General features: G+C 45.4%; 1 protein-coding gene and 1 long non-coding RNA gene across 2 annotated transcripts in view; one reads left to right on the top strand and one right to left on the bottom strand.

Annotated features, from left to right (window-relative positions):
- The window catches only part of RASGEF1C (RasGEF domain family member 1C), a 71392-nt gene extending 66977 nt beyond the window's left edge, over nt 1-4415 (bottom strand). The window contains exon 1 of the mRNA XM_042826300.1: nt 4363-4415. The gene's annotated coding sequence lies outside the window, so the exon portion shown is untranslated. The remainder of the gene's footprint in view (nt 1-4362) is intronic.
- Nucleotides 4205-12358, top strand: LOC122164344. The gene is made up of 3 exons (XR_006170208.1): nt 4205-4275; nt 8549-8659; nt 9024-12358. It is a non-coding gene; the product is annotated as an uncharacterized LOC122164344 (long non-coding RNA).
- Nucleotides 12359-15427: the final 3069 nt, after the last annotated feature.

Raw genomic sequence — 15427 nt, 5'->3', positions numbered from 1 at the left:
GCAGCTGACATTCACCCGTTTGCTTCTGAGAAATCCCTTGAACTTCAGGAAACGAAGCAAAACAACGCCGTGGAGAAAAAGAAGAAGCCAGAAGCGTGTCATGGTTTTATGTTTTTTGGCTTTCAGTATTCCGCATCATAACACTAAGCAAACTTGAGATTTGGAAACGGATTCATTTGCCAGCTCATAGGCATACACGCCTAGTGTGCCTATACTTACATGCTAGACTCAGGCTCTCCACTCCATAGAGGTATTCTGAATATTTTTTTTTTTAAATCAGCAAGAACTCAACCATCACTGCACCTACAGGAGAGAAGATGGAAACGATCCCCCCAGTCTAAGATGTGACCATCCAGGTTAAAGGAACCTCCAGTCTGCAGCTCTCCTTATAGCAAGACAGAGCAGATAAAAGAAAAATTATATTTGACATTATTTTCCTCGACAGGCCATTGTGAGCTCCTGCATACGGACTGTATTTTGGATTGGAATCTGGTCCAGTAGATGATATGACAAACTTCGGAGGCTGTGGGATGGAAATTTGGGGAGCGTGCTTACAGCTAAAAGCTGGCAGTGTTCAACCAAGTGCTGCCACAGAACTCTGCTGCTTTCCCTGTCCTACAGGGCAGGTATGCAAAGCTGCAGATTCCATGCCCAGCTCTGAGTGACACACAGCAGCCTCTGCAGATCACCAAGTTCTCTCAGCATCTGTCTGAGAAATGGGAATAACAACACATCCCAGCGGCATCACAAAGGCTTCCTAATGCTTGCAAGCACATTGTAGATAAGGAACATCAAGACTGCAGTTGGCAGAAGGATTTTGGGCAGGCAGACAGACATAAACCCAGGCACTCACGTCATATATGCTTGCAGACAAGCACAGCAGCAGATCAGTTCCCTGTATTTAGTGGTTGTGGGCTTCATCCTCTCAACATACTGAGCACTGCCTTCAATCCAAAAAATGAGTCCAGGGAGAATATTCGCATGGTTAATGTTAATCATATGCTCAAATTCTCTGGATTTATAGAGAGTAAAAGAGAGAAGTGCTCCCCAGCTCCAAAACAAATTGCCCAAAGATATACTTAGGACCCAAGTAAACATTCAACCAGCAGGGGAAAGGCCTCTGCTATGCACCTGCTGGATGTCTGCATCACTGAAGAAACACACAGGTGGGAAAAGCATCTGGGTGAGTTAGTTGAGACAAACCCTTTCTAACATAACCAACACGATGCTGTTGGAAAGAAGCACCCTAGAGCATGCGAGCAGTATGCTCAAGCAGAAAACATCCTTGAGCAAGGAAAGGTGGAACAATAAACAAACAAGATTTTCTAGGAAACCCTTCACATACATTCAAACTTATGATTATGAATCAATTTCCTAAGCCTATTAATTACTGCATGCAGTGAGAGAATAGGTTCTCCCAGCAGACAGGCACTGCCAGCAGGAGCTCACAAGCGCTGCAAGCCTTGCAGCAGGCATGGGCAGCATCATTTCCTCAGCCCTCTACATCAGAGAGGACATAAACGCTAAGCAAAAAGCTTTTGACCCTCTCTCCCCTTAAAGCCTTGTTTGTTTAAAGCACACACTCATCTCTCTTGCCTTGTTTCTGTGAAATATCTGACTCATTCTTAAATCGTGCTGAACTCCTGGCCAAGATAACGGCCTGGGGCTATGCAACCTCCTACACTGGCTGGTCAGGAGGTGCAGAAGGGTCTCCTGGTTCCCTGCAGGTGCCTCAATCACTCCAGCAAGGACACGGCAGCACTTTGGCACAGGTGAACCCAGCACAGCTGAAGGTTCTCACAGCATCAGGTGAGCTGAGCTGAGCTGCACGTGGTCACAGATGCACTGCTGGAGAACAAAAAGCGCTTCAAGCTGCGTTCCTAACTACAGCACAGACGTATCCCTCTCCAGATCAGTGTCAGCAGCATAAACAAATAACTGACTTCCAGAGATGATTTTCAAAACTCTGTTCAACAAGCACACATAGCAAGAAAAGCCTCAGGCAATTAAAGGACGACTATCCAGTGCTTGATTGCTCCAGCAGATCTGTAAACATTACCCAGCTTACTCACAGCAGCATCATGCTTCGCCAGCAATGTGAGAAGGACAAATCACACAACATGCTCACTAAATAAGGCTCTTGACTATCTCAAGGGATTTTTGAAAAGTGTTTTAAGATTATTACCCCCAAATTTATTAAATAACACTAAGTTCTTTCAACTGAGCATCCTAGGTGAAGTGATTTATGGTATAGTAGAAATGTTTTCTCAACTAATGACTTCTTGCGAGGTGCACTGTGTTGCAACAGCACTCACCACTTTTAACTTAATAAACCAGGGGGAGCTATAGCAGTCATTTCCAAAGGGTTAACAAGGTAATTATCTTCCTTGGCTGACCGAATTAGAACTATACAAAATGCTGTGCCTCAGAGCAGACAGAAGTTTACTCCTACCCTCACCTCCCCTAACCCAAAACTGACAGGGGATGAAATTACACTGCTGGGTGAGGCTGCAAGATGTCCAGGCGAAGTCAGCACAGCAGTAGAAATGCTGGTTTTGTCTCCCATTGCAAGACACTTCGCCATCCCAAGGCTTGTAGGTACTACAGAACACCACAAAATACACTTATTGCCCAGCAGGGGGGAAATCCCTGGGAGAGGGACCCAGAAGACACCACTGTGACTCCCAAAAGCAGCAGCATCACTTCTCATGATGGATGGTAAGTAGCAAGGCACAGCTTCAAGCTTGTGCAGTGTCAGAACATCTCTGACAACAAGCTAAAACCACTCTGACATCTCCAGTGCCTTCTCTTTGTTCTGTAGCATCACCCAGGAGGACTCCTCTAACAGATCCTTCATTGCTAGCAATGTTTCTCCGGCTAGGATTTTGACTCATACTTCGCTCTACCATGTCTTCCATGGAATTCAGAAAGAACTTGAGGATAAAAAAGTGAATCACTCCCCATATCACCCCTTTACCCAACCCTTCTTTAGCCCAAGCAGTCCACTCCTCTCATCCATAATAAACTAAGCAAGGACAATGCACTCCTGGAAAGCAGTGGCAAGGAGCATTGCTCTGTGCAAAAGAGGAGATGCTGCACCACAGAGCAGTTAAAGCAGGGGCTGAGCCTGGCAAGGCTTGCTGGAATAGACCTGTTGGCTTAGAAAAAGCAATTAAACTTCCAGTCTAATTTCCTTCTGATCTAAGTCCAGAATGACTCCCATTAAATCAATTACTGACATGGTGTCACTCTGGATTGTGGTCTCAAATAGAGCTTCTGAAATACAGGCTCTGTTACATCTACTCTAATACATTCTTTTGAACTAGGAAATATCTTCTGTGCAATACACACATCAGTATTTTAGGTTTTAGCAACAACACGAGGTGTACCAACCCTCCTGCCTGGAAATCTCAGGGGCAGGAAAACGCCTTACAGGACCATCAGGTCCAGAGAATACAACCTGGGCACAGCTCCTCCTCCACCCTTCTCTGTTCCCCCTAACCTCTTAGTTTCACATTGTACCAGGTCATCCCGGAGAGCCAGCACCAACACAGAGCATCAAATCCCCCAAGCTACGCTGTGTCACCCAGGCTATCAAAGCCCGTGCTGATGGGCAGTGCAGCTGCCCTCATGCCCTGGTAATTAGGTGCTACGGACGCGCTCCTGCTGTAAGCACATCTTTGACATAACATAGCATGACAATTTCTTCAGAGCCACAGAAATGCACTGCATACAAATAAACCTGAATGCTGAAACCATTTCATTGTTCATAAGAATATGCACACTGCACCTGTTACGACCAAGGGCACTGCTGGTGCCTCGGAGCTGATGAATTCAGCTTCCACCAAACCTGGCTTGCCTAGGAGGACTGTTAAATTCCAAGAGCAAATAAAACACCGCAAAATCATTTTATGAAAATAAATCCTTACCAGATATACGGAAAGAGATCTTTAAATCCGAGCTAAGCAAAACAATTCACAAACTGACATTTTTCCCTGAGCTTTCCTTACGACCGCGGAGTCAGTTTAAATTAAATTTAGCCGAAAGCAAATAACTCTCGGACTGACAGCGCTGAAGTCCCTGCCTGGAACAGCTGCCGGGGAGCCCAGCCCAGGACTCCGAGCAGAGGGAGGCAGGACGGTGCGAGCCGCCAGAGCCGTACGAGAGCAGCCCGCGGGGAATCGCTTCCGCAGCGCCCGGAGGGAGCCGGGAGCAGGTGGCAGAGGCGGGCGGGTCCCCACCGCCAGCACCCACGGAGCACCGCCGGGTTTTTAGGTGGGAAGGAAAGGCAAGAGGAGCGCGGGAGGGGGACGCGGAGCTGCGGCAGCGCGGTATTGGGGGGCGGGGAGCGGGGCTACTCACCGAGCTACGCGCGGCCGCTGCTGCCCCCACTGCTGTCCATGGGGGCGGTGGGGCGACGGGAGCCCGCTGCGGGCGAGAGCCGCCCCGCGATCCGCCGCATCCGCGGAGGAGGAGGCGGCGACGGTAGAAGAGGAGGAGGAGGAGGAGGAGAAGGAGGAGGAAGAGCAGCCCGCGCCGCACCGCCCCGAGCCCCAGCGCAGCCGGGCCGCAGAGCGCCGCCTGCCCGCCGCGTCCGGCACGGGACCGGCTGCGAGACAGCGAGCGCGGCCCGCGGGGCAGGTGCAGCTGCAGCGCCCCGGGGCCGTGCCAGAGCTCGGGCAGAGAAGGAAGGCGAGGAAAGGCGTAAAGCGGCCGTGCGTACGTGGCCGAGCATCGAGCCGCCCCGCGAGGGCTCCTAATGAAGTACAGCTGTTCCCTGATATAATTATAGCGTCCTCCTCTTGGTAATTGGCTTTGGCAGTTGTGCTGATCAGAATCCTCCCCGTGCACCTTTCGCGCAGCCCCTCCTTGCTCGAGGCAGAGACTGCAGCCAAACCCTGTCCTTGCCTCCCTGCAGACCCACGGTGTATGGGAAAGGCCCTGTGTTTCCAGCTCCCCGAGCCCCACGATTAGAGAGCTGTGACTTTGACGGATGCCTTTGGCTCCCAAATAGTGAAAATAAAGGATGGTGTTCATTTATTTATTTCTGAAAGTATACATCCTTGGAAAAGCAAAATGACTGGGCTAGGCGTAGGAAAAGAGGGCATGGCATTTCAGATTTACAAACAAAAGGTTATTGCAGATGCTCAGGAAATGCTATTCTCTGGAAGCATGGCACCTTGTCAGATTGGCCGCTAGGATGCCCAGAGCTGGCTGAGCATGACAGCACAGGTCCTCTGCTGCTCCCTCGCTCTACCTGTGCTCTACACAGGCTGGGTAAGCTGCAGCTGGTTCAGACACTCCAGTTCTTCCCAGATGAGTTTGTCTTTAGAGCAATTGCCAATGAGGGCACGCTAATACAAGCCAGATGTGTGGGTGTTTTATGTGTGTATGTGAGGAAAATGGATCAAGCCCACCAAATCATCCTGCAGAGCACACGCAGCCAACCCCAGGTTACGATTTCCAGTCCCTACAGGCCCTGGACCTGACTGCTTCCCCTGATGACTCAAAGCTGAAACGTGGCTGCCCTTATACCTGCTGACACTTGGGTGCTGTGAGGAGTGTAAATACTACAGATAAGCGGGATTAGGGAACTCTCTTAGCCCAGGGTGGCTACAGTCCTGTGAGCAAAGGCCAGCTTCCCAGCCCAGGCCTTCAGTAAGTCACTCTCCCATGTTATATTCACCGGCAGCACCAGCATGACAACTGTGGACTGCAAATGACTTTCACAGAATCGTATGAGTAGATTAGCATGCTTACCTTACTATGTCCTTGTTTTTCTTACACTTCATGGACCTTCCAGCAGGAGCATGAAGACCTTCTTCCTGCAGTTCTACACATCAGTATTTTTCATCTGTCTCCCACTGACTCATTTTTTAACATCTTTCCAGATGTTAAGCTGTTGAATGTATGGCTTCCGAAGATGAGCTTTGTTAAAAGGAGGAGGAACAGTAAATTTGTTCTGCTCTGACTTCTGTTGCAGTCAGAGCTGACTTCAAGTCATTCCTCAGATATTCCAGGGTAACTGTCTCCAGGCTTTGTCTCTTTTGGCACACCTTTTGCATGTGTGCCCCTCTGCAAGCATTTTCATATTGTTTTCTGAAGATCTTACCCTGGAAGTAGAAAACAAGGAAGCTGAATTCAGCCAGTAACGGGTCAGTGATTTTGTTCTTCATTTCATTCCATTTTAAGAATGCTTTCTTAAAGGAAATAAGGTAATGTAACTGTTTGATCCTAAGCAAGTGAGAACAACGCCTTTTTTCCCCTGGTATGAGGCACCTGTCCAACATTTTATTAACTCTGCTAATTGCATTAAGCATCATGCCGCGCTGAACAGTCCTTGGCTGCTAATTCCCAGATCTCTATAGTTAAGTTGACTGTTACAGAAGTAAAATTCATAGCAGGAAAAAAAGAAAAAGAAAGAAAGAAAAAAAGGACATTTTAGACTCACAGTGGCAAAGAACTGGTCGTAACAGTTCTCAGTTCTCAATTCTGATCAGCTTCTGTCAGCAATCACATTTTATGAACTACTGGAAGATGATGTTAGGACTCACTGCCACATGCTTCTGAGCTGTGTGGGTACACGAGAGATTGATTGATAGATCTTGCATGTTCAGACATTTATACAAGCAAGAAACATTAATTTTGCACATGTGAATATCTTATGGAGATTTCTATGCAGATAATTTGTATATGCTCTTTCATTTTGTTACGTGTGAACCTGATAATAATCTGAATTTACATACACAAATTACTGGAAGGTCTGGATCTGGCACACCAGGGAGTCATTTCTGGCTAGCAGCTTTAGAGATGTGATAACTATTTAGACAACTATATAAAATGAAATCAGCACTTGTCGAGGAAAAACGCGTTGTTATGAAAACTGGAACCGATACGTTCTCAAATAAACCATCAAATAAAGTCTGTGAAAAAGTTAATCAGAAATCCTCTCCTCCACTCACCTGCAGTACTGCTCTTCTTATTTCTTTCTCTCCTTTCCTGGGGTGCAAACCCACACCCAGCAGTAGAGAGCTGTGGAGGCAGAAGCAGCAGTAGCATGCTGCAGATGTGCAAAAGTGGTACATCGCTGCTCAGAGCAGGGAGAGGTAAAGGTCCTGCACTCTGCATTGGTGGCTCTGCCTGCAGGAATCCAGCACACGTGTGCCCAAGGAGGGCATCATCCATGGTGTGAGTGCAACACACACTGGGTCTGGCTGTCGTGCATAGTAGGTTTGACCTGGAAAAGCTGGTCTTGATACTTTTGGTTCAGAGAGCAGCTGAGACCCGAGTTCTGCTCCAGAGATAAGAGAAGAAACAAGGCCAGAGGAGACCTATGGAGGAAGCTTCAACTGTCAGGTGGTTTCTGGATGACATTTTCCATTTTTAAGAAGCACAAGGGCTTTTGAACTGTTTTTTTGTTGGTGGTGGTGATTTTTTTTTGTTGTTGTTGTTTGTTTGTTTGTTTGTTTGTTGAATGGATATTGCTTCTGCTTTTTCTTATTTGATTATTAGGGTACCTATGCTGCAACCAAACTGAATGGAAACTGCGAGGACTCCCATTTCCTGGAAAAAAAGGAAATGGAATGGAAGCAAGTGGCAAATAATAATAAAAAAGCCATTCAAGCCACTGCTAATCACATTAGTTTATGTATGTTGTTTATAATTAGACTACTTAAACACTCATTTCCTTACCTCATTACAGACTATATCTTCGGAGGACCCTCACCTTTGTGCATTGCCATTGTGGCATACAGTAGAGATAGATACAATCACTCAGCTCAGTATTTGTGAAGTAGTCCAAAGTACTTTGATGCAGCAGCATAATAAATTCTCAGTTGCAGCTAATTGTCTCATTTTAATGCATTTCTAATGAGATACCTGGGAGAATATAAAAACAATGCAAGCCCACCAAAAAACAGTACTTTTCATTGGCTTTGCAGACCCTCCTCATTTATGTCTTCCTGGAAAAGGGCTTTTTCATATTAACACACAAAGGAGCAGCCCCTTAGCTTCACCCAGCTGTGTGACAGCATCATTCTCTGACACACCATGACCCACCATCCATGGGCATGGCAAAATCTGTAAAACACCATGGAGGGAGTCCAGAGAGTAGAGTCCTCCATCCTGCATATGTTCCACATCCCCGTCACTTCTGTCTCTCTAGGCAACACAGGTACATTCATGTTGCCAGCAGGTTGCAGAAGGTAGGTTTTTTCATTCCTTGTCATCTGAAATGTAGATGTAACTCTCAGATACATCAGGAAGGAAACAAGGTGGCAAAGGGTTGTAAGTGCACTTCCAGTTGGTGCTGGCTTGCCCACATGCCTAGTCAGTAGGCAGTCACTGCCCAGTGCCTGCAGTCACTAGCTGGCTTCAGCTGGTGAGAGCTCTGGTCCGAGCTCAGTAACTGTGATGCTTAACAATGTAATGACATTTAATACTATTAGCATGTGAACAAACTGGTTTCTTTCTTTCTTTGTTGTGTTTTTTTGTTTGTTTGTTTGTTTTCTTTTGTTTTTAATGTATCTTTGCTTCTTAATTCATAAAGGGGCTTTGCACATCTGCAGTACTTACAGAGACAAGGGGCTTGTTGATTCCAGCAGAAGGGCTCTCCAGTCTGTGCTGTGGCTGTGATAGAGTGCCTAGAACAAACACTCAGGTTAGTTGCAAAACTCCCCTTGAATTTTGCTGCTTCTGGGAAATGCCTCAGAGTTAGGTGAGCTGGCTGCTTCCAGAGCACTGCAAAGCTGCTGAATTTGTTTGAAGCAAGGGGCAGAGGGTCACGTTGCAACCATAGGTCAGGGAGAGCATCACTTTTGGGAAATGAATATTGACTCACTGAACCTACAATAACAGTAAAGAAAAGCTCAAATCTCATAGCACTTAATAGTGCTTTGTTGATAAGGATTATTTTGACAAGACCTCCAGGAAACGTACTTTCTCACTGCAAACCCATTTCCAGGCTGCTTTTGCCCTTACTGTATTTCTTCTCTTTTTCTAAAATGGATTTTTCTTTTCCACAGATGAGATCCCGGTTTCTTTCCAGACTTGAACAACAGTGCAGTTGAAAAGAGTGACAAAACAAGCTTCTTCTCAAGCTACCACACAAAAGACGTCAGTCAGGATATTTACAACAAACACTGGCTCCAAATGCGAGGACTCCCATTTCCTGGCAGTGTTGCTCTACACAGTGTTTTCTCTGGAAGGAATCAATTACATCAGTGGGTTCGGGAATGTATGTTGAGATGGTTTAATCAGAGTTGAAAATCACAGTACAGAAAGGGGCTTCAGTTCTTCTGGCTGGACACAACGTACTCCATTTGGGAGACACTAAGGAATTTCACTGATACCAGACACATTAGCTCATCTCCATCCAGTGTTAACATGGCTGGTGGCAGTACTGTATGAATCTGATTCAGCAAAGCACTGAAGCACATGCTAGACATTAATTTCTTTAATTAGACTTAGACATGTGCTCTGGGGTGAGGATGTGCCACAATACCCACAGAAATCACGGCTCCGTTCATCAGGTAATTTGTTTCGACCAGTGAATTCCTCCGTAGACAGAAGTTTTGTCATGTTCCCCATATGTTCCCCCTGTCTGTTGCTTGGCTCTCCCTGTTGACTTTATTCTTACAGTTCTAGGCAGTCTTTCAGAACTTAACACTTCCTCTTCATTATACATTTGTACAACATCTAGTACAAATAAGGCTGTGGTTTCTATAGCTCTTGTAACACCAGTTATTACGACAGGAATGGATTAAGTGCAAGCTTTACTGCCTTCCTAAATAGAGGCTTATAGTTAGACCCTAATCTTTCTTATGTTTTCCTCGGTGTATGAAATGGGTCTTTACTCATCCCAGCTTGCTTTAGATCCCCATGGGGCAAAATGCCTGTGAGTGGAATAACATCTATTTAAAAGGATCAATAGGAAGCAAGAAGTGAAGATTAAAAGGTCTGGAAAACTTCTAAGACTTCAGCTGATACGTTGTGTAACACCAAGTTTGTAGCAAGATGACAGAAGCCGCGTTCCTATGTGACTTGACAAGCTATGGAAATGCCAAATGTTTCTGCAGTAAGCTAATCTGCTGATAAGAAATTAAAGCAGTGGTTAATTAGAGACCAGGTTCAAGGGAAAGCTCAGCTGAGCCTACACAGTTATTGCTTCACTGATAGAGCATGAGGTTTCAAAAGAAGCACTGAGTATAGGCAGGTAACCTGCAAGAGAAGGGCCAAAGCCCACTCTGTTCCACCAGTGTAAAATTTATTGTCAGTAGGAGCAGATTCAGACTGATAATCATCAGTAAGTTTCAGTGAACTGGCTGCTTAATTGTGTGAGAGTTGCGAGAGAAAGATAAAGGTGGATCTAAGTCATTATCCAGGGGCAAGTTCTAACAGTGCTGGACAAACATTTTGCTGAAGGGTCTTTCTTAGGCACTGGGTTTTTATCTGAATTCTATCAACTGCATTCCTAGGAGGAGGAAAAAACCCACAAGAGCAAACCCTCACCAAGAGAAGAAACAGTACGTGTTTGATTGACAGCCATGTATTCTTCTGTTTTGTTTTAAATTAGGATTTTCAAAGGGGTAGGGCTAAGGAGCTTCTCTTGCAGAAGACCGAGGGTCACATCCCTTGCCTGTCTAAACCAAGTTGGCTTAATTGACTCCTTTGCTGATTTATAGCAGCTGAGTGTCTGCACTGAAAGTATAGACCCAACAAAGAACCAGCAGCACACCCATGCCTGTTCTTCCATGATTCCAAGTACAGCATGATTCATACCCAAGTACAGGAGAAGTGGAATGCAAAAAGCAAACACAAGACAAGGTGAAAAGTAATTACATTTCCTTGACTGTAGATTAAAGAAAGAGGAAAAAAAGCCTAGCACTAAAAATTCATTAGATTCTTTCTCTTTAGAAACCTGTAAACTATGAAGGCAGGCTCTTTATTGAATTAAGTTTTTTGGCAGAAAAAATAAATATTGTTGTGTGAATTATTGGAACATGCATCCAATTAAAATCCTAAAACAGAAATGCACTGTTAATGTAAGGGCTATTAAGCTGAGCTGAAATGCATAGATCATATTTAAACTGAAAGGAGGTAAATAATCCATTGCACTTATGTGATTGCCATTGGCAGAAAAGGAAGTAATGCAGAATTATGATAAAGGGTGCAGCCAATAATGGAAGCTGTGGCTGGCGTCCCAGAAAGAGACACCACCCAGAACTGGTGAGTAAAGCAAGTAGTAAGATAAATAAAGTAGTAGCAAGACCAAGTACACGATCTGTTTTGTTGATCATAGGCCTACACAACCATTCTCTGCATGCAGAGAGGCCTGGCCAACCACTGAAATTGCAAGGCATAGAACACTGGGGTGGAGAAGCCTTGGCTAACCTGAAATTATGGGCTGCTGGCATTTAATCCTGCTGTGTGACAGGCAGGTGGGTGTACATGTGTGTGTACTGGTGCATGGACTGCTCTCCATTTCAGCCCAAACTGGAAGGTGACAGTTTGCTTTGGTTAGTTTTAAATGGTTTGAATTGTGTAAACATTAATTTCACAGTCACAGGCTGAGATAGTAGAGACTGTGAGAAGAAAAATTTAAGAAAAATGTGTGTACAAGAGTAGAAAGGGTTGCTGCTCTGTGCTGCAGAGGAGAAGAAAACTTTCTGCAAGATGGACAGAACAGCCAACTTTAACAGGAATTACCCCATAGGGGCAAAGTATTTTCTTAGTGAGAACAGAGAGTGATTTTTATTTTTGCCACAGAAGATATTAAGGCTCACTATCTGTGATGGAGTCTTTCTGACTTCAGAACCAGCAGAGCAATACTGTGTGTCCAATATCAAGTCACAAAACAATTTATTTGCCTTTTCCATCAGAACACACTGTTCCTACAGGGGCATAATTTTACAGCTCAACACTCGTGCTGGCTCTGAAAGCTTCTATTAAGACAGAAATCTCCCAGATAATAGAAAACTGTCTTAGGCCCCGTTCTATCGGATCTCAGCTGCTGTCTGTCCATTTGGGAGTTTATAGCAAGCTCATCTTTGCAATAATAAAGAGACTTTATAAGAGGTCTTAAAAGGCCAACAGTTTCCAACAGCATCCCTGTCCTCCTTCCCCCACTGTTGCCTCTTTTTCCTCCGTTGTTTCTGGGAATGAGGCATCACTGCAAGTCAGATCTGCTAGGGATGAGAGACCTTGCACTGAGTTTGGGGGGTGTCAAGATTTGATACCATTTTGACCTCCAGTGCCAACGTACCCTGCAGCCCAGGGGTATAATCACCCCAGTGCTGCCCACAAGGGCACTCGCTGTGATACCCTCATCTTTCACCTCCATAGCTGTGCTGCTCTCTGATGCAGGCTCTCGAGATGCTGACTGCAGCTGACTCTGGCTGCCCCACAGGCAACTCAATAAACAAACTTCTCACAGCAGCCTGCCTCTTCACTGTTTCATTTCCCCACTATGCGAGCACCGGTGTTCCAGAGGTAGAGACGACAGTACAGATGTTAAACCAGGACTTCCCAAACCAATCTAGTCTATCACTGAAGCTGAAATCTCCTGGCAGAGGCAGTCCATGCCCCAAGAACCCCCCAGCTGCAGCAGAGCTGCCAGACCCACTAGCCAGGCGTTCCCTGGCAGGAAATCTTGCCCTGCTTTTTCGATGGGGGGGATTGTGGACCCACAGCTCTTTTACAGAAAGGTGGATAAATACAGGAGAAATCAGAAATATGGCAATAGCTGCATTTCATTACTTACCTCGTTAGTCATCCAGAAAGTTATGCTCACAAAGTGATAGCAAACATGTTTATCTCTGTGTTCTGGGTGGGTGTGAAGTATAACTTGAAGGACACTCTCAAAGCTGCTACTGGCTTCCTTTAGGTTGTAAATTTCTCTAATACGACTGAATTAATTTCTTTATTACTGTATCAGAGAAAAAGGCTGGGTTTACTTAATATCCAAAGGTGCTGGGCCTAGATAGGTGGCAAGGCAGCCCTTCATCAGCAGATGGAGGGAAAAAATACAGCCTCTTTCTCTGGTGTATTTGTTTTAACATTTTTCATTGCCAACATTCAATTAGTCAGCAAGGTTAATCTTTAGCTAGAGCAAGAACTGTCTTTCTTTCCTTCTCTGTGCCAGAGTTCCCCATGCATGGAGCCTTTGTATTCAACAAGGCAGGAACTGACCTGGGGAAAAAAAAAAAGATGCTGCCTTCTCCCAAAATCTCCTTGAGAGGGCAAGCAGTGCACTGGGCTGCATTAGAACACCCCCATGGACCTAAGCCTTGTCCAAAACAACAACCCCAGCCAAACCACCAATATCTGCTCTTAAATGTCAAGCAGAGGAATTCAGTCCAGATGTGTCACTTCCTCTGCTGAAATCGCATTTTGGCAGCCCTGCTGTCCCCACCAGTCAGAACTAGCTCCTGTTGGGATTCTGAGTGGGTTTGTTGCAGATCAGAACTGTTGGGAGAGGCTGAGCGGGGACACTTCAGGAAAAAGAAAAAAAAAAAGAAAGAAAGAAAAAAAGCAGCAGTCATACTTCACACATGAACTCATTTTTTTCTGAAGTTATTGAACTTCAGAAGAAAAACTCCAGATTGTGAACCTCAGATCTCTTCCCAGCAGAGTACCCTTATCTTGGCCCAGACTGAAATGCAGACAGTGGGGCAGCTGTGAAGGGATCATTCCTTTTCCTTCTGTTATGCGGAAGTTATGGGAGGACCAAACCAGGACAGATGATTTGTCTATGCATTTGTCAGCCAAAGAACTTGGACTCTTGCAACATAAAACCACTACAGTAATAATTCTGGCTGTCCAAGGAGCACGTTAGGAAATGTAAAAGCTGGAGAGGAGGGGGAATACTTGTTTCTTCTTTGTGTGAACAAAAGACTCGTGCCAGTCACTCAGGGCAGCAGGCAAAGGCAGCACACGTTCATGCCACACGACCTGCAAAAACTGCAAATCTGCTGTTGTGGAGTTTCCTCAACAAAATTAGGTGAAATAACAACATGTTTGACTGCACAGGATAGGCTTGTGCCTTTGTATCTCATTTGGGGATTTATCTTCCTTGACACTTCAGAAAAAACAAGCTCTGTGAGATGCTGTTGGTTGCAATTAAACATAAAACATGAAGCAATGGGGGAAGATTGTAAATAGTTCCTTACAAGAATTTGCTACAGAGCCTCCAAGCAAGAAGAATAACCCCTCTATGAAATAACCAGTCAATATAAGAGGATATGGAGAGGCCAAAATCGTAGCAATAGATTCTATCTGTCCAGTCAAACTAGAAAACACCATCAGTGTAAATTAAATTGGAAGTCTGCTTGGTCTTGGTGCCGGATTGTATTTTTAGAGCTGAAGTGCATCCAACAGGGAATGAAGTCATACAAAATTTCATTAAGCAATAAAGGAGCCAGAACTGAACTTAGGCAGAATGGGCAGAACAAAGCACAGATGAGGAAGAGTTTAAAGGAAATGTGCTCCAAAGGAGAAAAACAAACCTCTTCGAATGGCAGGCAGGGAAAATCTTTTTTCAAAGTACATCATTCTGTGATTAAATGATAAATCTTGGCATTACGGTATTTATTCCTGACAGCATCCAAACCTTTTCTGTACATTACTTAAAAAGTCCACGGCTATTTGGCAAACAGGACAGAAGGAGAAGTGTCAGCTGTTAGGGGCTCCCGCTTTGAAGACAAATAGATGAGCAGACAAAGAAGCAAGGAAAGGCTCTATGGTTTCAGCTGCGTGGCCACAAGCCACTTCTTTGTAGCATATGGCATGCACTAACAGGTTTATTTTCCATGAGGAGGATGTATAAACTGTCTGCAACTGCTCTTCACACTTGTCATTCTAAGTCAGAAAATGTTTCTGAGGCATCCTGCAAAAGCAGCCCCTTGGTTGAAACTGAACAAAGAATCCATGGGTGCCTTGCAGGTGATTTGTGGTTGGTCCACACAGGAGTGCAGGGAAGCACCCAGGGAGGTTTATCACAGAAGCTGCCAAGGATACGGGGACACAATATGAAACAAGAGCTATGAAATGAGGAGGGGCAGGGCTGGAGGGGAGCACTGCTGGGAAATGAAGCTAAATTCAGGTCAGGGAAGAGAAGCAGCAAGTGGCAGCACGGCACTGTGTCTCTCCCCCAATGCCTGTGGGCGCCAGGGCTGCCAGCACCTGCTGCATCTCCCCCAGGCTGCAGCCTGCCCCGAGGCCCATTAGACACCATGATTAATATGCAGGGACTAAAGTGACTGGCAAAGATAATCACGCAGCAAGTCAATTGGCTGGCAAAGTTAATTATGCAGTGAGTCAAATGAGTGGCAAACCAACTGACTGAGGCAGAAGAAAGAAACATTTGGCAGTGACAAATGGCAAAACAAGTTACTTCGACAGGGGGTCAAGCGGGCTGGACACGAGATGT

Source organism: Centrocercus urophasianus, unplaced genomic scaffold, assembly GCF_019232065.1.
Source record: "Centrocercus urophasianus isolate 14NV4802_14NV808 unplaced genomic scaffold, USGS_Curo_1.0 seq_26, whole genome shotgun sequence".
Classification (NCBI taxonomy): domain Eukaryota; kingdom Metazoa; phylum Chordata; class Aves; order Galliformes; family Phasianidae; genus Centrocercus; species Centrocercus urophasianus.
This window is presented reverse-complemented; position numbering and strand designations above follow the sequence as displayed.